Source organism: Lissotriton helveticus, chromosome 11 (assembly GCF_964261635.1).
Source record: "Lissotriton helveticus chromosome 11, aLisHel1.1, whole genome shotgun sequence".
In the NCBI taxonomy this organism is placed as follows: domain Eukaryota; kingdom Metazoa; phylum Chordata; class Amphibia; order Caudata; family Salamandridae; genus Lissotriton; species Lissotriton helveticus.
In genome coordinates this window covers 610,509,398-610,530,036 of record NC_136072.1, presented here as the reverse complement: position 1 = coordinate 610,530,036, position 20,639 = coordinate 610,509,398, and the positions used below count along the sequence as shown (strand labels likewise).

General features: G+C 40.1%; 1 protein-coding gene across 1 annotated transcript in view; it reads left to right on the top strand.

Annotated features, from left to right (window-relative positions):
* SLC9A9 (solute carrier family 9 member A9) overlaps positions 1-20,639 on the top strand; it is a 2,762,771-nt gene that overhangs the window by 732,355 nt on the left and 2,009,777 nt on the right. The gene's annotated exons all lie outside the window — the stretch shown is intronic.

The following is a 20,639-nucleotide window of genomic DNA, read 5'->3' as shown; positions in this document are numbered from 1 at the left end:
TCTGCACCATGAGCACTCTGCAGATTTTTCTTAATTTACCATTGGTAGCACTGCCGATGGAATGACAATTTGCCAGCGCTTTCATTAAACATTTACATAAAAAAATGATTGTGTCACTGATGGATTTATATGGCACTTCTGTGTGAGTACACCTTTGAAGTTCTGTGAATAAAACATGATGTGATTACACCATCTCAATTTGTCTGATTTTATTGGCCTCTGATTAGAGAGAAGCCTACATTGTGGAACCTGTGCTGTGACTTGCAAGTTGCGCTTAGATGCCAAATGCAGGGTTTTAAATCATATGGACTTATTAGTAGCATATCAATGTGTGAGCATTGTCTGCATGCTTTGTATCTAAAATGGAGTTAGTATAACGATGATTTAAAGACAATATCTATTGGCATTTGTATTTGCATTAAATGGACTGCAGTATCTTGTCTTGATCTTTGTGACGTTGCTACTGCTCGTGTTATGGTGTGCAATGGATGGCATGATTTTGCTTTTTGGATACACTGAACTGCATATGTTGATCTCCTTAAAGAATATGCAGTAGATTTTGAAGGTGATGCGGGTGGGTACATGAAGCCATGATTTTCTCTGAAGGGTAGTGGGGAGATTCCTTTAGGACTTCACCTATCCAATGAACAGCTGACAGGATCAAGGCTTATGTGGTTGTTCTGAAGTATCTTATTCACCTTACACATAATGTGTGCTGAAGTTGATGCTGATATCAGTGGGCAATTTAGTAACATCAAGGGGTTCTGGGCTAAAGCCAGTGAAGTTCTTTGCTGAGAACCATCTCTGCAGTTCTTTTTATTTTCTGTCCTCGTGATAGGCCCAGAATCAATCTGCAATGGGTTCATCTACAGTAATGTGTAAGACATCCTGAACTGTTTTGCGGTTAGACAATTGTTCAAATGGGTTATGTCACTTTCTGAAGGGTGTAATTTTGTTTGAGTAATAGTCCCAAAGCTAGCCTATATTAAAATACTAAAGGTTGTTAAATTGTCAATTGATGTAAAGAAACTGAATCTAATATCCAAGGTATTGATAAAAAATGCCAATAAAGTTGTTTAAAAAAAGGGTGTCTTGTTTAATGTAGCAGTTTACATTTTTGGGGTTGACCTAGAGGAGCCTTTATGGACAAGTTGGAATTTACTGTCCAAATAGGACAAGAAGCCCCAATGTAGGATGAGGCTGTTGAGTAGGGTTCGATGGTTGATGGTATCTAAGGCTCCACAATGGTCTAACAAGAAGAGAAGGCAGAGATCACTAATGTTGGTGACTTGGCGTGTAATGACTGCTTTAATAAAAGCAATCATTGTGCTACTGTGTGATCTTAATGTGGGATCTGTAGTTTGCGAGGCTGTAATGGTCCAGGTAAGATTTCTTCAGCAGTGGTAGGACTTCTCCTTTCTAGAAGTAGCTGGGGAATGCTTCTGAGATAAGGGATGTGCTGATTACATTCTGATACATTTTGAGGACTTCACTGTGATGACCTTAACTGGTAAAGCTGGGATATCATCCTCTAATAATATGGCCTTCAGTTATGCTTAGTGGTTGATGACATTGTGCTTGTCAAGACTGTTTGATAGTTCAAACCAGAGTGGGTTTTAAGAAGTGCTTTAATGCCTTTAGGAATTATTTGCCTCCTGTGGAAGTTATTCTGATGATGGTCTTTAGGTAGAATGCTCTTGGCTTTGAGCGTGAGCTTCTGGATGGACGGATGTAAGTTCTCCAGGTCGCCCAGTTTTCTTGCTACTGCTACTGGTGCTGTTTCTTTTGTTAACTTCTGATGAAGCGTCTGCTTTTTGTAAATTCTTTTGTATACCATATTGTGGATGCCTTGGCATTTGATGAGCAGATTTCTGAGGAGTGTTGGAGTCATCTGTCATCTGAAAGGTGCAGTTGAAGTCTCTTGGAAGTGGGTCTCTTTATTAAGACAAATTTATTGAAGTTTACAGCCGTTTTGTGTAGGGAAAGCCCAGGACTCAAAAGATAATCACTGTATGATATAGGATCACCAGAAAGTCGTGGGGTGACTTACAGTTTGGGTTCATGAGTGGACACAGTCACAGAAGGCTGCGGAACTATGAAATTTATATGATCACTGTAGCTGCCACTGGAATTTCTTCCTCCTTGCTCCTTTCCTCAATCTGTGGCCTGACTTACAAAGCTCTTCGTGTTTGCAAACTCAGAGATTCTTAAAAATGGCAGAGTTTGTAACAGCAAAATGCTTTTTCTAAATACTATTTGCAAGCCATATATGCCTTTCTGACTTACAAAAGGTGTTCTCTGACTCATTCTGAACTGCAGCTAGGTGGTTGCTTCGAGTGGGGTATCCTGTCCTAATTGCAGTTCTAAATGAGGTGTAGCAATGATTTGTGCCCTCAAGTATGGTTGAAACTATTAATGGGACACCGACTCCCAAGTAGGGGTCAGCTTCCCTTTTGAGAATCACGTAGGGCAGTCTCTTTAGGAGCATGCAGTCGTTCCATGGTTTCCGTAATATCTTTTCAAACTAGAAACTTTCTTTAAAAACAAAATATTACTATTTTATGGGCCTGAGCGATTTAAATAAAAAATTATGCCTGTTTGGTAATATGAACACAAGAGTGGAGGTTTGCTGTCCTTTTTAAGCCACCATCTGCATCGCTTTGCCATAGCCAATCCCTGGGGGTTGCAAGAAGCGACCTGCCAAATTAATATTCATTACACAGGTTGTTTTGTGAGCCTGTGCGAAATAGAATTTGGCAATGTGTCTTACTAGTACCTTAGTCACATTACAAAATTACAGCCAGGTTGCAATAAGCTGCTGAGCAGTTTGCAAAAATTATTTGGGATCCGCCTGTACATCCCTTTGGGCCCCTGGTTAGGAATAGAATACAAAATAACGCAGCCTGATTTTTTAAAGGATTCATTTGTAAAATGTCTAACATCTTAGGAATTGTAATGGCATTTTATTTACTCATAGTATCCCCTACGCCATCCATTTGATACTGAGTCTGTAGAATATAATTTGTCAATTTGTAATATGTGTACTTAGAATTAGTCAATATATTCCTTAGTGTATTTAGACAAAATATTGAGTTAGAAATGTCGACCTACACAAATATTGAGTTGTAAATAGCGTGACACACAAATATCGACAGCAAGAATATTGTTGTCAAGAATATCGACTTTAACATAAGAAATATCTTTTTTAAAATATCAAAGTCATTAATATCGTTTGCAAAAATGTAGTTTTTTAAAATATCGATTGTTTAATTAGTGTTATGTATTGTTAGTGTATATTGTATATGTAATTAATGATTTTTTTTAATAAGTATTGTTTATGTTTTTTTATTTATGTGTTACATTTTTAGTAGTTATCTATTTTATTTTATTGACATTTTGTGTTTTTTAGTTCGGTAGTGGGTTGTTGGTTTATAGGGAAATTGGTGAAATGATTATTTTTTATTTATTGTTTTTATGGTGTAATTAAAGTTTTTAAAGTTTAATTTTAGATGTGGGTTATATGGATGAATGGGGTAAAGGGTGGGAAGTTAATGAATTTTTATGTGTCTTAATTTGTTTTTTAATTAATATTTCTTTAATTGATAATTATGTTAATTATGGAAGTATATTCTTTTAAAATGTAGATGTGGGTTGTGAATTGTGTGGTGTTATAGGGTCAAAAATAAAAAAAACAAAATTTATCTCATAATTAATGCTTTTGTTTCTAAATAATTTCTATTTAAAAATATTTATTTGTTTGAGAGTTACTTTCTATTTTCTTTAATATAATATTTGTAAGTGTTTGTCATATGTATTTAACATTATAACATATTTTAATTTTTTGAAATGTGTAATATTAAATATATTTGTATTTTAATTTTTAACATATTTATATGTTTTTTTATTTCTATTTTAAAATATTTTGTGGTTGTTGATATTTTGTTTGTTTTTAATTTTGAACTGACTTGAGTGGGAATGGTCATTTTTACCCCTCTACAATCCAACACTCTCCCTACTGTTCCACTGACTGGAGTGGGAATGGTAATTTTTACCCCTCCGCTATCCAACATTTTCCATACTGTTGCACTCATTGGAGTGGTAAGGAAAACAGTTGGTCCCAGACACACCTGAATATACTTCAATTAATTAGTATATTTATGGAATTCAGTACAAAATTTCCAAATACAAGCACATCCAACAACCAATTCAGTCGTCACTGGAGATCAATTAATTTGCAAACATCAATTTATTCTTTTTGTTCAAAACATGGAGAAAATACATGAGACAGGGTATGTTGCAAGGGTATTTCCAAAGAAGAAAGGGGTGAGAAAAAAGTGCTCATGTGTGAGATAGCAAAAGAAAGGTAAGAGTGCATCAAAGGATAGTTACAGAGTACAAGGTAAAATATTCCAAAAGGAGGGATTCAACTAAAGTATGACTGATAAAGCCGGTACCCTTGCAATGATTGGCCTACCCCTAATTACATTCACAATATCACTTTTAAATTTGTAGGGCGAGACTTAATCTCTGATGGCAGTGGTGGTGGGGGTGCATGTTGGGTGTAGGCCCCTGGGGGGATTTGTTGATGTTTCGACCCAAGGGTAAGTAAACTCCTCAGCTGCGGGTCTTCCTCGAGACAGAGAAATGGGGGAACCTGACCACTGGCGTGGTCTGATGGATAAGAATCAATCAAATGAGTCAAAAATCAATCAATGAAGTAGGAAAATCCACAGGGGACGGAACACCCAGGAGAGCCGCTGCGGTCCTGCGGCATGAGCCCTTCTAGCAAGCTCACCAGCTGCGCTCTTGCAACCTGAGCCCTTCTATCAAGTTGCTACCATGAATACAATGAGGCGCTGAATCAGTAACTTCTGCAGCCAACGGGAGATGAACAACATCCGTCGGTATATATCACCAGAAATGCGACTCACCTGCTGGGGTCATGCGGTGTGAGACCTTGTGTTGAAAATGCACCCATATGGTTCAAGCGCTGGGTTTCTTAAGTTGAGCAAGAAGGTGACGAACCGCATCCGTCTATTTCTCTCACGGCTATGAGTGGGAATAGTAATTTTTTACTCCTCCGCTATCCAAAACTTTCCCTACTGTTGCACTCATTGGAGAGGGAATCCTAATTGTTACCCCTCTGTAATTTAACACTTTTCCTACTGTTGCACTGACTGGAGTGGGAATAGTTAGTTTAACCCCTTTGCTATCCAAAACTTTCCCTACAGTTGCAGTCTTTGGAGTGGGAATAGTAATTTTTACCCCTCCGCTATCCAACACTTTCCCTACTGATGCACTCATTGGAGAGGGAATCCTAATTGTTACCCCTCTGTAATTTAACACTTTCCCTACTGTTGCACTGATGGAGTGGGAATAGTAATTTTAACCCCTTTGCTATCTAAAACTTTCCCTACAGTTGCAGTCTATGGAGTGGGAATAGTACATTTTATTCCTCCGCTATCCAACACCTTCCCTTCTGTTGCACTCACTGGATTGGAAAAGTAATTTTTACCCCTCTGCTATCCAACATTTCCCCTACTGTTGCACTCTTTGGAGTGGGTAAGTAATGTTTACTCCCTCGGCTATCCAACACTTTCCCTACTGTTGCAGTCTTTGGAGTGGGAATAGTAATTTTTACCCCTCCTCTATCCAACACTTTCCCTATTGTTGCACTGACTGAAGTGGAAATAGTAATTTTTACCCCTCCGCTATCCAATACTTTCCCTACTGTTGCCTTCATTGTTGCCTTCATTGGAGTGGGAATAGTAATGTTTACCCCTCCGCTATCCAACACTTTCCCTACTGTTGCACTTACTAGAATGGGAAAGGTAAAGATTTTAAAATAGTGTAATGTTTTAATTTATAATAGAATGTTTATTTTAAGAAATGTTATGTTATTGGTATATGTATGTATGTATATATATATATATATATATATTACGTTTTATATAATTTCGAAATTATAAAATAAATAAATAAAATAAAATAATAGTTTATGAATTGTTTTAAAGTAAATATATAGATTAATTATTATATATGTGTATAACTTTTTTCATTAAGATTATTTGTTATAGTTGTTGAAATGTATATTCTCATTTATGTTTAATTATTTTTATTATTTAATATATTTAATATTTATAATATTATATATATATATATATATATATATATATTTATATTTTTATGGCTGAGGTGCGGGGTACTTGCACAAATAAAAATAAATAATTGCACCTTAAAGACTTGGGTCCGCCGTTGTCCTTTCTACAGCACAAGGCTTCGACTTTTCTTTTCATATATATATATATATATATATATATATATATATATATATATATATATATATATATATATATATATATATATATATATATGATCAAGGCTGTTGTAAGACAGCCGAAACGCGTCATGCTGGTGGAGAGGAGAAAATAAACCACTTCATTTCACGAAACTTGGTGTCTAAGAGATCTGTACCTGTGGTAAAATTGCAGCGTCAAGGGCTGGATTGGCAGGATATTGGGTTCATATATATATTTTTATATATCTAGCAAATATCAAGAACTGATGTGACCTGTACCTTCAAGTTCGTCTGCTGGCAAGTGATGGAAAGAATTAATGCGAGTAAAATAATTTCTTGTGGCTTGTCTTCATGGGGCTACTCTGCAATCGAATTATATATATATATATATATATATATATATATATATACACACGATATTTTGTACAACTATATTTAGGACCTAGATATTTTTTTCCCTGATATTTTTGTTCTTACCATTATAAATATAGGATGTCGATATTTTTAACATCGATATTTAAAAACCCGATCTTGTGGTATGGGGATATTTTAGGTGTAGATATTCTGTCAATTAACCATATTCACCAGGTCAACATTCTTAAATTATTACTTTTCATCAGAATGACTTAGCAATTTGTCAGCAATCACATATGGCAGGGGAAACAAACGCCCTATACAAAATTACTGAATAAACTATAAAATAATAGGCAAAGTAGTCCTTGATGAGCTTCTATGACTTGTAAAACGTCGGAAATACCTGCTTAAGTGCTCTGAATTGTATGAAACAAACTCTTGTAAGGAAATCTCTAAACTAAGTTAATTATGATCGTTTTTCTTTTTTTCTAATATAGACAGACTCTTTAAATCCTTTATGAGCCATGGGACTAATTTCATCACAAATCCCAGAAGGAACCCTGACATTGTTGCAAATTTAGCTGTGCCATGCTGCACTAAATCAGGCCAAGTAGAAGTAGCTGAAGAAGCCATTTTTAAACTCTCTTGCGCAGAAGAGAAAATAGTTTCCTGTGGGCGTTCACTTTGTAGACTGAATCCGCTCATGTCAAAAAATGACTTTGACAAGGTACAAAGAAGTACGGATATCAGAATGAGTGTCACTTCTGTCAAAAAGTATACTCTCATGTTACAGTGGTATTACAGGAGACGCGGCGTGTCACTAAAAACTAGGTTGCGGCATCCTAGTTTCGTAACACAAAGCAAAAACATATTTTGCTTTAATATTCATCCCTAAACTCAGCGGATAAGTAAGTGATCCGAAGTTGCTACATTTCTCTATCTTTTGGGAATGACTTTGTTACTGCTGCTAGAAGCAGTCATCTTCAGAACATTCTGAATCACAATGACACACATAGATTCTTCACAGTACTTAAATAATTTGTTATTTCTTCAAGCAGCGTTTCTCTAGGACAATTTCTTGAGATGGGTAATTGGTCTGGTCGTGACTTTTTTATTTAATCTCCTGGCAACTATATTGCGCATCATTAATTAGAAATGTGATGTAAAAATAGACTCACCCCATCGTAGAATGCCACCAAGAAGAGATGGACATGCCTGTTGTTCGGCTTTTTACATTTTCTTTTCTAAATTTAGACCTGGGATCATATTATAGAATACGGCGAACTCTCCCTGTTAGCGCCGAGCACGCCTTTCGAAAGGTGCGCTTGGTGCTAACAAGGAGAGTGCGATGAATTATAGTAAATGCGCTGCCCCCAGGGCTGCCGCGAAGTTGCATACTGTCAGTATGCCCCTAACAGCTTCTTTGCCTCTGCACTGTATTATAGACGTGGGCGCAAATGAGGGAATGCCCTCTTGAGAAAGCACTGGCTCTGTATGTGTGCCAGCGCTATCCGTATTACAGATGGGGCCACCCAGGAGTCTTCGGCCCCCTTCTGTAATACCAAAGTGCTCTGTGGGCAAGCAAAGCAGCCGCAAACACCTGTTGTGCCCCAAGGGCACTTTGTGTAATACGGCCCCTGGTGTCCTTTCAGATGTGGATCAAATCTGAATGAATGAATGAGGGAAGACGTGTAACGCGCAACTTAGCCCAAGGGCATCAAGGCGCCAAAAGATTGTACAGCTTAGAGTTCTTCTAGTGCAAAATTACAGATAAGCCTCTACGAAGAGCCACGTTTTTAATGCTTTACGAAAAAGCACAAATCTAATTTCTGCTTAAATATAAACTGTGTCACGTCTTACTATCAAGCCCAGAGACATGCAAATGGAATAGTGGTCTGCTTAACAAGTTGAGCCAAATTGAGTTGTGGTAATGCAGATCAAGCATAGAATTATTCATTAAATGAATTATATATTTTGCCCTCAAATGTAATACTGAATTGCACATTTTCATCAAAAAAGTGATATTATACAGATTGTTAATCATCTGTGACTGTTACGGAACAAGTGTTGGCAATCTCTTGTTATAATGTGACCAACAATTCAAGGAATTCTTTTGTTGAAATTTTACAAACAGTCACAGCCTCCTTTCCGGCCTTGGAAGCCCTCCGTTTTTAGAACAATTTATGGTGGCAAAGTGCACAATTAAATAATGCTTTTAATGACCACATATGCTCGTAGTCACAGCTATTGCCAGCATGTTTGCACATTAAGAATGTCACTGCAGCAGTTTTGGACAGTATTTGACCTGGACAGTAATATACTGTTTATGTACTATGAATTCAGTATTTTACATTGCATGCTGGGTACTGTAGTATTGGACAACTACATGCATTAAAATATTTGCATACAGAGCATGGGATTGCTCACCTTGGTAATTCCAGTTACCTGTGATCAAGGCTCGTGTATGGAGCGGAAACGCGTCAGGACTATGTTGGGAAAGACACAGTATATATATATATATATATATATATATATATATATATATATATATATATATATATATATATATACATATATATATATATATATATATATATATATGTATATATATATATGTATATATATATATATATATATATATATATATATATATATATATATATATATATATATATATATATATATATATATTACCTACTGGCGGTCGCCAGTAGGTATATATAGTTAGGATTTTTTCTCTATGGGATTTTTGAAAATTCTATGTCTAATAACTTTGGCGTTTGTGGACGGAATTGGCTGAAATTTTCAGGAAAATGGCACATTTTGTTTCTGAGCAGCCCTTGAAAATTTGGGGGGGGTTCGTCAAGGGGGGGCCGAGAAAAAAGGGGGGTCCCAAAACGTGTTTTTAACATTGAGTTTTCCATAGGGCGGTTGGCCTCACTTTTAGCCCGAACGGCTGAATGGATTTGCACGAAACTTGGCAAAATTGTAGGGACTGGTAGCCCGATGTGCCTTTTGTAGGTCTCAATATATGTGCTCCAGTGGATTTTGAGAAATTAACGTTTAAAAAAAGATATATATCTGTAACAGCGGACCGGGAAGCGTCCCAGGACGCGTACTTTTCGCGCAACGGAGCTTTGTGAAGCGAAGCTGATTCGTTCTCTGGCGTCTGTCAACATTCCAAAAAGTCCGTAGCGGCCGCCATCTTGTCTCTCGGTAGGATCGAGAGACAAGAGGAGGCCAAAACAAAGGGGGAAATAACCATAAGGGGGCATAGTAGATCCTCGCTGACCCCCTAGGTTTGATGTGGAGGTTTTAAAAGGGCCCCGCGGGGCAAAAAAAAAAAAAAATAATAATAATAATCGAACGGCTGAATGGATTTGCACGAAACTTGGCAAAATTGTAGGGACTGGTAGCCCGATGTGCCTTTGCTAGGTCTCAATATATGTGCTTCAGTGGATTTTGAGAAATTAACGTTCAAAAAAAGATATATATCTGTAACAGCGCACCGCTTCGCGTACTTTTCGCGTTACGGAGCTTTGCGAAGCGAAGCTGATTGGCTCTCCGGTGTCTGTAAACATTCCAAACAGTACGTAGCGGCCGCCATCTTGTCTCTCGGTAGGATCGAGAGACAAGAGGAGGCCAAAGCGAAGGGGCAAATGACCATAAGGGGGCATAGTAGATCCTCGCTGACCCCCTAGGTTTGATGTGGAGGTTTAAAAAGGGCCCCGCGGGGCAAAAAAAAATAATAATAATAATAATCGAACGGCTGAATGGATTTGCACGAAACTTGGTAAAATATTAGGGACTGGTAGCCCGATGTGCCTTTGCTAGGTCTCAATATATGTGCTTCAGTGCATTTTGAGAAATTAACGTTCAAAAACAAGATATATATCTGTAACAGCGCTCCGCTTCGCGGAGATAAAATTATATCTGTATTACCTAGCTGTTGCTAACACCAGTTAGCGACGGCTAGTAGGAGATAGCGACCATCTTGGGCCCCACTTTGCATGTGAGTGATATTTATCACTAATGACATGCAAAGTGGGCATGCCAAGATGTTAGCGACTGGAAACAGTCGCTAACATCGCTATCTCCTATTATCAACTTTTGGAAATATTCGAGATAAGCGCGAATATCTCCAAAAAGTAACAGCTGCCCTGAGCAGTTCTTAGCCATGTTATGCAATGGGAGGTGGATAACATGGCTAAGAGCATTAGCTCGGTAATGCATGAATATCGCTGAGTTTTCAGCGATATTAATGCATTGCGGTCGTTTTTATCGTATTTGCGATAAACCTTGATAATAGCAAGGTTTATCTGCGATAATTTCTGACGGTAAAAAAATCTTTGCAATGCATCGTTAGGGATAAATATCGCTTAACTTTGGTAATATGCCCCAACGTCTGTTAACGTTCGATTCGAAGGAAATCAGGAAGTTTTGAAAAACATTGTCTGCGCCATCTTGCCTTTTTTGAAATGCCACACTTTTGTCGTGCACGGCAGCCATTTTAGATGCCTTGACCAGACCCACTCTGTGCACGCTGTCGATCCTTAGCATGGCTCCCCACCCTCGCAAGCATCTCACCCAGACAGTGGTCACCCCCGCTCTCTGTCTTATGCATGGGTAATAAACCTCCCCCCATCTGCGCTGCTCTTCCCTGAGAATCACACCCTGTGCCCGCCCGACACCTCCCTTTCGCCCTATTCACTACCGCACCCTCTGACACTCCTTTTCCTCTGTGTCCGATTGTCCAGGCCGGTCCTAGGCTATCAGCTAGCCCTGCAGATGTAGTTTATGGCCACAGCTGTAAAGAATCACCCCTCTTCAAAGGAGTTATAGTAGATCAAGGCCCACACTCGATGAGATCCGTCACAGCAGAAGCGTTGCTATTATCTGAAAACCATCCTGTATTGTGATTGGGGAGGGGACCGAGCGTGAAGCGGAAGATTCCAGGGATGACTCTTTGTACATCAAAGTTTTTACAATTATGTGTCACATTAAAAATATATAGCACTCCGACAAAGTAGTAAGATTATAAAACTTTAATAATTTATAAATATATACAAGAAAACAAAAATAGTAATAACATATAAACATTTTTAGGGAAAAACAACGAAGTAGCGGTCGGCTGTGCGAATAGTCCCAATGCAGCACAACGTCCAGATTTCCGGCGTGGGGCGTCGCGGGGGGTGGGTCATCAGTAGCAAACTGTTGTGCGAATAGTTCCAAGGCAGCAGAACGCGCCGAAATCTAGATGACACGAAAGTGATGTCTAGTAAGTTGCCACCCAGCAAATAACGGCGTGGGGCGTCGCGGGGGGTGGGTCATCAGTAGCAAACTGTTGTGCGAATAGGCAGCAGAACGATGGCACCAAGGTGATGTCCAGTAAGTTGCCGCACTGGTTTTGGTATCCTACAATGCTGCTCCGAATAACGGCGTGGGGCGCCCCGGGGGAGGCGGCGTGAACGGGCCTCTCCAGGTGGAGTGTCATCTGTTGTAGTGGGGCGACCCTTTACCGTTTCAGTTGCCATTCCGTCCGTTTTTGGTCCACTGTGTCAAAAGCCGCAATTCAGCTGAGTTGCGCCCACTCTTGCGGTGCAGCGATAGGCGGCTGTCACAGGACTCTCAAAATTGCGGCAGGCTCTTTCCTTTTTGGGCCTGGTCCACTGAAATGGCCCTGGGACACCTTGGAAATCGGACGCTTGTCTGCTAGGTCTTGGACACCATTCTCGAAAGCGTCCCCTCCGCCTTGAGAATTCATCAAAAGTTTTGGGGGCCCCGACTCCTGCAGGCTTCTGGTGGGGAGCGGCTGCCATGATTGCTCGCGGAATGACCACGACGGAGCTACGAGATGGTGGTGCTCTCATGCTGACGCCAGTTTAGTCTGAAACATCCAGAAACAAGGTAGGGCTTTCATCGTTTGGGGAAAAAAAAAGTTTTCATCCAATGAAAAGTGTTGTTTTTCGGTCATATGATCAAGCCTTCCATCATTAGGAAACCAAAAGTAAAATGAACCAATGAAAAGTTTTATAAACAAGTCACATGACCTGTTATGCGGCATAGGGTATAAAATGCGGAGAAAATACGTTGGCACGTGAGGCGGCGTCAGTAGCGGACCGATGTGCGAATAGGCCGAAGGCAATACAACGCGCCAAGATCCGGATGGCACCGAGGTGGTGTCCAGCAAGTTGCAGCACTGGTGTGGCCATCCTACAATGCTGAAAGTCGGCGTGGGGCGCCCCGTTGGCCTGTGAGATGGCGTCAGTAGCGGACCGATGTGCGAATAGGCCGAAGGCAGCACAACGCGCCAAGATCCGGATGGCACCGAGGTGGTGTCTAGTAAGTTGTCGCACTTCTGTGGCCATCCTACAATGTTGAAAGTCGGCGTGGGGCGCCCCGTTGGCCTGTGAGATGGCGTCAGTAGCGGACCGATGTGCGAATGGGGCCAAAGGCAGCGCAACAATATTTTCTGACTGACACCACAAGGCGCTGAGATGCCAAGATCCGGATGGCACCGAGGTGATGTCTAAGTTGCGGACTGATGTGCGAATGGGGCCAAAGGCAGCGTAACAATATTTTTTGTATGGAAGATACCACTAGGCGTTGAGATGCCAAGATTCGGATGGCACCGAGGTGATGTCTAGCAAGTTGCTGTACTGGTGTGGTCATCCTACAATGCTGAAACTCGGCGTGGGTCGCCCCATTAGCCTGTGAGATGGCGTCAGTAGCGGACCGATGTGCGAATAGGCCGAAGGCAGCACAACGCGCCAAGATCCGGATGTCACCTTGGTGGTTTCATAGTTGAGAGGCACTTCATCTGCAGTGGGGCGCCGAGATCCGGATGGCACCGAGGTGATGTCTAGCAAGTTGCTGTACTGGTGTGGTCATTCTACAATGCTGAAAGTCGGCGTGGGGCGCCCCATTAGCCTGTGAGATGGCGTCAGTAGCGGACTGATGTGCGAATGGGGCCAAAGGCAGCGCAACAATATTTTCTGAAGAGAAGACACCAAAAGGTGCTGAGATTCCAAGATCCGGATGGCACCGAGGTGGTGTCTAGCAAGCTATGCAGTTGAGTTGTGTGCGCACTTGCGGCGAATAGGTCGAAGGCAGCATAACAATGTTTTTTGAATAGAAGACACCACAAGGCGTTGAGATTCGGTTACCACCGAGGTGATGTCTAGCAAGTTGCCGCACTGGTGTGGCCATCCTACAATACTGCTCCGAATAACGGCGTGGGGTGCCCGAAGGGGGGGGGAGCCGGCGTGAATGGGCCTTCCTAGGTGGAGGCTCGTCTGCTGTAGTAGGGGGCCCCTTTACCGTTTCAGTTGCCATTCAGCTGAGTTTCGGCTGCTCTTGATGCTACAGCGACAGGCGGCTGCAAGAGGACTCTCAAAATGGCGGCCTGTTCTTTGGATTTGGGCCTGGTCCACTAAAATGGCCCTGGGACACCTTAGAACTCGGACGCTCGATTTTTTTTTCCTTTCCTGTACATGCAAAAAAAGGTAAATGCCCGGTACGTTACACGCTTCATCTGCCACGATGAACTCTCCAGAGGAACCGAAAAAAAATATAGTTGTGGTAACTATACCATGCATCGTCATATGGAGAGGTGGCACCAATTAATTATAGTGCTGCATAAAAGAGAGATTTGGAGGAGAACCCCTGACCTGCTAGTACATTCATCAAAGAAGTGGCACTGAGAGCTTCAGAGGCAAGGGAAACGGTCCCAAATATTTAGAAGAACTTTGGAAAGATTAAAATGACATGTTTAGATTGTGGCAAATTAATTTCATGTGGACAGATGAGTGTTACTCTAATAAATACAGCATATAAACATCATCATAGTCGATGGTTGGTAGAGACATTTTGAATATATCCTGGACCTGCCCGTCCTCGCCCAAAATGGCGCCGGAATAAATGGGACTCGTAACTCCTTGTTGTGTACTGGTTGCAGAACCTTGAAATCACGAGATACGTATGCAGTTTTGAAGCACATGGCGGGCGGGGACGAGAATTGATTGACTATTTCGACATCCCTATTGATATTAAGTTCTGATGTGTTATTGATTACTGTACTGTTGAAAGTTCGAATTAACGTCACCCATGGTACTTGCCCGCAAATGTATATCTAGATAATTTTATTGTAACTGGCCCTGTCGTATTTTAATTATAAAATGTACGTCCACCGATTCCGTAAATGTTAGACACCTTAGTTCTTGCAACCTAATGGCCCGCCCGTTACGTTCCTCTACAGTGTAAATGTCTATTCATCATATACGATTACAGTTTGCTCTGTGGCAGGCCCACGTGGTTATAGGCTCGTATTTGTATAATGAAATTTTCACAATAAAGGTTTTTAAAAGAAAACATGGTAGTAGTATATACATTGGTAAAGTTTTTAATAATAGTGACTGTTTTAGAATCATTAAAAGGCAAGTGAAATAAAGCAGACCAATTACATGAAGGGTAAAAGGTATAATACGAAGGAACGCAGTAAAGATAAATGGTCAAGGGCTGTTGTGTTTTCTATTCCTGCAACATAAAGTGATCGATAAGAATCTCATATTCAGGCGTATCGGCGACTAAGACAGCAGGTCGACCCTCTTTTGCTCAACGGCTCCGTCATGGGACGAAGAAACGCTCTTTTTCTCGAAAAAAGAATATATTTTACTTGCAGGACAGTTGTAAAATTTCCGGGAAAGTACAATAGCCTGGAACATTATAACATATATTTAAGAAAAAATAATGTTCGGAAGTAATGAAAAGCGTAATTTTTAGGTCATATGACCAAGCCTTTCATCATTACAATAAGAAAAGTAAAATGAACCAATGAAAAGTTTTATTAACAAGTCACATGACTTGTTATGCTTATGTTACGCGCTGCGCGCCCCGGATGACTTCCAGATGCGCTAACGCGGCGCGTCATATGACGCATTACGCGACAACGCAGGTCCAGAATATAGTCAAAATGTCTCCACCAACCAGCGGTCGGAACACAACCCCTTTCAGCAGGCTAAATAGTTCTGTTAAATGACAACAGAAGGGACAGGCAACAAGAACCATCAGTCAAAGAGGGGAGGGCTAGTTCTTCTCTACCGGGTTACATTGGGGCGCTACCGGAACTGATCGAATTGGTAGTCTACAGTGTTTCTGGATGTTTCAGACTGAAGCTGGGGTTAGCATGAGAGCAGCACCATTTCGTAGCTCCGTCGTGGTCATTCCGCAACCAATCATGGCAGCCGTTCTTTATCGTTATTTTGGGCGGGGTGGGTGGCGGAGCCGAGCTGTTTTGCAGCCATCATTGTGTGGAGTTCAGTTCATCTCACTAGTTTTGTATTTGTCATGAGGGGTTGTTCCTAATGTTTCTATTTTAGCGAGGTCAAAAAGAGATCCCATTAGTGGCCTACTGATTTTGCTCGATTCCTTTTCTTTTTTTTTACACGATTTTTCGTTATCTGCAAAGACTAAACAGAGTATTGCGACTCTGTGTTTGTTTGTAAATAGAGAATGAACCAAAGAGAACTCATTCTAAAACAGTAAATACTTGGATAACAATCAATCAAATGGAGAGAGAAGCAGGCACGATGGATTACAACGGGGGCAAAGGCCTGCGTTAACTACCTTTCACTATCTGCAAAGAGAGAGTACTCCTAATAGGAATGAGGGGGGGGGGGGCACCATTCAAAGCAGATCAGTGTGCATAAACACGAAAATGTTTTCACTTACCACGTACTTGACATTCGACAGCTTATGATATTTGCTATTAAAAAACCATTGAAATTCACTGAAAAAACCATAGGTTATAGACCATATATAGTTAGGAATTAGCATTTACAAAACCTTGAAAATTCACTGAAAAAACCATAGGTTATAGACCATATATAGTTAGGAATTAGCATTTAAAAAACCTTATTTTACTCACACAAAACCATTGAAATTCCATATATAGTTAGTTGCACTAACTATATATTGCGCACCCGCAATCCACTGCTGATCATGTCACATATTACATCATTCATGACATGGTCAGTGACATCACTGATGACATCACTGATGACATCTCAAATGACATCACTGATGACATCACTGATGACATCTCATTTGACATCATTCTTGTGCTAATACGATAAACCTCTTCAGACTCTAATATAACCTTAGATACACTCAGTGTATACAGACACTCACACACTGCCACTCATCCATGGAGTTACTCACACACCCAGTCAGTCATGCAAAGAAACAATCTCACCTCCATTTCTTCAACTATACAGTTAAACACACCTTACTTATTGAAACATATACTAACACATATTTACTCTCTTATACAATCCCTGATACAAGTTCACAATGATCGATACAACCACTCACTCATTCAGTGGCTCTCATGCACAGTTATTTATATATGCCAACTCTCACATGTACTGTGTTTTACATATGTACTTACTATGACATGTAGCATTGAGATATCCATTCACTCATCAATACACTCATGCACACAGTCAACTGCCCATGTAGCTGTTTCCACATGCACTCTTGAACTCATACACCTAGTGAATAAACTGCTCACACATCTATGCATAGAGTCACACACCTTCCAGCCACCCCCACACAAACTCAATCTCCCATAGAAATACTTGGGCAACCAATTAATAACACATATAGCCTCTCGTATAGCTAATGATCAACACATGCAGCAGTTTACAGAACAACAGACATAATGATGCACAAATTAAGACAGTTTAGTTACTAACCCATGCATTCAGTGAGACACATTTAATCACTCACTCATACAGTCAGTCACGCACCTACTAAATCCTTCATCCAGACACTTATACATCCACTCATTCTTCAATATGTAAGACATATTTTAACTTTACAGAAACATACAGTCACTGGATGTTGTCATCAGTGATGTCATCAGTGATGTCATTTGAGATGTCATCAGTGATGTCATCAGTGATGTCACTGACCATGTCATGAATGATGTAATATGTGACATGATCAGCAGTGGATTGCGGGTGCGCAATATATAGTTAGTGCAACTAACTATATATGGAATTTCAATGGTTTTGTGTGAGTAAAATAAGGTTTTTTAAATGCTAATTCCTAACTATATATGGTCTATAACCTATGGTTTTTTCAGTGAATTTTCAAGGTTTTGTAAATGCTAATTCCTAACTATATATGGTCTATAACCTATGGTTTTTTCAGTGAATATATATATATATATATATTTATATTTATGCAACAACGTTCCAAAGAGTGCCACGAGCCGCAGCACCCTCTTAGAGAAGAACGGACACGGAATCAGGTAGCATGTGCAGCAGTGTCTTGTTTATTTAATTTTTTCTTTTTTTCGTGTGCAGCAGGAGTGCCGCGAACCGGACGCGTTTCGGCGACCCTGTCGCCTTGTTCACCGGAATACAAAGTGTTTGCCATCACACACCAAACTGTTTTAAAAAACGGCAAACCACCAATCAAAAAACACTACATCCTGTGCCATGTGACCATTTTTTTGAGTGCTTCATAGAAATAGCTGACAGACTTCTTTTAAATTTAGTTGTCTGTCACAATTGACGAATTTACAATTATACATTTTATCTGTACAAATACAGCATATTTCTCGTCATAGCAATATTTGTAAACTCGTATAACCTGACCATTGTATATATAAAAAGATATAAGTTAAACGAACACAACTTATAACAGTACCAATACATGTTATCGCACCAGAGTCCTCAATATGCTAAACTTACTAAAAAATCCTAGGTTTAAAAATATAATACTGTACAAAGCAGAGAACATCTAGACCCAATGTATGCATAATGCAATTGTGTATCGCAACAAGTACAAATACAAAGGTCAGTATAAACATGCCTATATTGTATAACATTTATCATCGTCAATATGTCTAAACTGAACGCACAATAGTGGTCACTGGTTAAAAACAGGAAAAGTGCTGTTGTGCCTATAAAGTGCAATGTGTAGTGAAAACTTTCTATTTGTGCAAAACCATTATTAAACTATCAATTCCCCAGCCGGGGAAGCGTATAAGGGAAAGGGCAAGTAGATTTCGATCAAATTCTGTTTCAATGTTCATACAGAAATCAAGTACCAGAGTACAGGGTAAAGTGACTTATGCAAGATGATATCCTAATGTGCAAAAATGTATATATATATAAATAAATAAATAGTAGGTCATGTCTAAATACAAACACCTGGCGTCAGTAAAATTCGATAAAACCATAAATTTACAATAAATTCATGATGAGATCCCCATTCACAGAACACCATCCTTAAAAGACCTTAATATAAATAACCATTATAAACACATCATGGAAAAATTTAATCTATAAATATAAATCATCGACAGAGAACATGTAAAGCTACTTAAACCATAATCTGATATGCGTTGTCATAAATAATGATGCAGATCTTTGCAAGTGTTAAGACCTTTCGGACTTTTGGTGTCTAGTTCTAAAATGTATTTCGTCTCCAACTGCCTGAGGGACTTATCTCTGTCGCCACCTCTTTTGCTTGCTGGCACACTGTCAATTACAAAACAGGTCAAGACATTGAGATTGCCTCCATGCTCTGCCTTGACATGTCTTGCGACGGGATAAGATGGGTCTGAGTTGACAGTGGCCCTGAGGTGTTGGAGAATGCGAGCCTGTGCCGGCAATTTGGTGCTCCCTACATAACGGAGTCCGCATTTGCAGGTTAAAACATATACCGCGTACTCCGTTCTGCAGTTGAAATTGCCTTTGATTTTAATTTCATTTTCATTGAAGGCACCGTGATATGTTTTAGTATTAGCACCAAATTTGCAGGCTCTGCAACTGCTACACTTGTGAAAACCATATTTGGAAGATACCCAATAATCTGTATTGACTATCTCTGGACTGTTTTTGACTAAATCAGATCTCATGGAATGAGCTTTGCGATAAGTGAAGTCCGGTTTAACGGGCAAGACTTCTTTCATAACACCATCAGTCAATGCAATAGGCCACTGGGAGTTAATAATCTTCCTAATTGCTTGTGACTGTTTGCTGTATGTGGTGATAAATCTACAAGAGGCTTCCCCTATGGGTTCCTCTAATGTAGTGGCTGTGCTACACAATGAAATTTCCCCTTCTCTGGTAGTTCGGGAATGTGGTTGAAGCAGACTGTTTCTATCTAAGGAGTTAGCCTTTTGCAATGCTGCCTCCAAGATATGCTTCCCATAGCCTCTAGCTAACAGTCTCTTTTTCTCAATATCTTGTGACTCTATCCATGCCAGTTCTGTACTGCACGCTCGCCTTATTCTCAAGAATTCACCATATGGTAAACTATCAATAGTATGGCGGGGATGGAAACTGGTCGCGTGCAGAAGCGTGTTACCAGCTGTTGGTTTCTGATATAGATTAGTAGTAATGACCCCTTCTTGTATTGTGACCTTGATGTCCAAAAAATTCACTGTATGCACACTGATGTCGCTGGTAAAGGCTAAGTTGAGCTCATTGTCATTGATGCGTTGGACAAATTCCAACGCCTGCTCCCTATTGCCTTTCCATATAATGAACACATCATCAATGTACCGCCATATGTGGGCTACATGGGCATCATATAGGGCCTTGTGTTGGCATCTGAGGACATGCTCCTCCCACCAGCCTACATGTAAACATGCATAGCTGGGGGAGAAGCATGCCCCCATCGCCACACCCCGTTTCTGTCTATAGATCTTAGTGTCAAACAAAAACACATTATTGTTCAGACATCTTCTAATCATTTCAACCAACATTTTGTTGTGCTGATACATACCAATATTTCTTTGGTCTAGATAATACTGTACTGCGCGGATACCATCTTCGTGTCTAATACACTTATAAAGTGCAGAAATGTCAAGAGTCATAAAAATCATATCTGGTGACCATTTGACAGTACTGAGTTTGAATAAGAAGTCTCTTGAATCCCGTAGATATGTTGGCAAAGCCGTAACAAATTC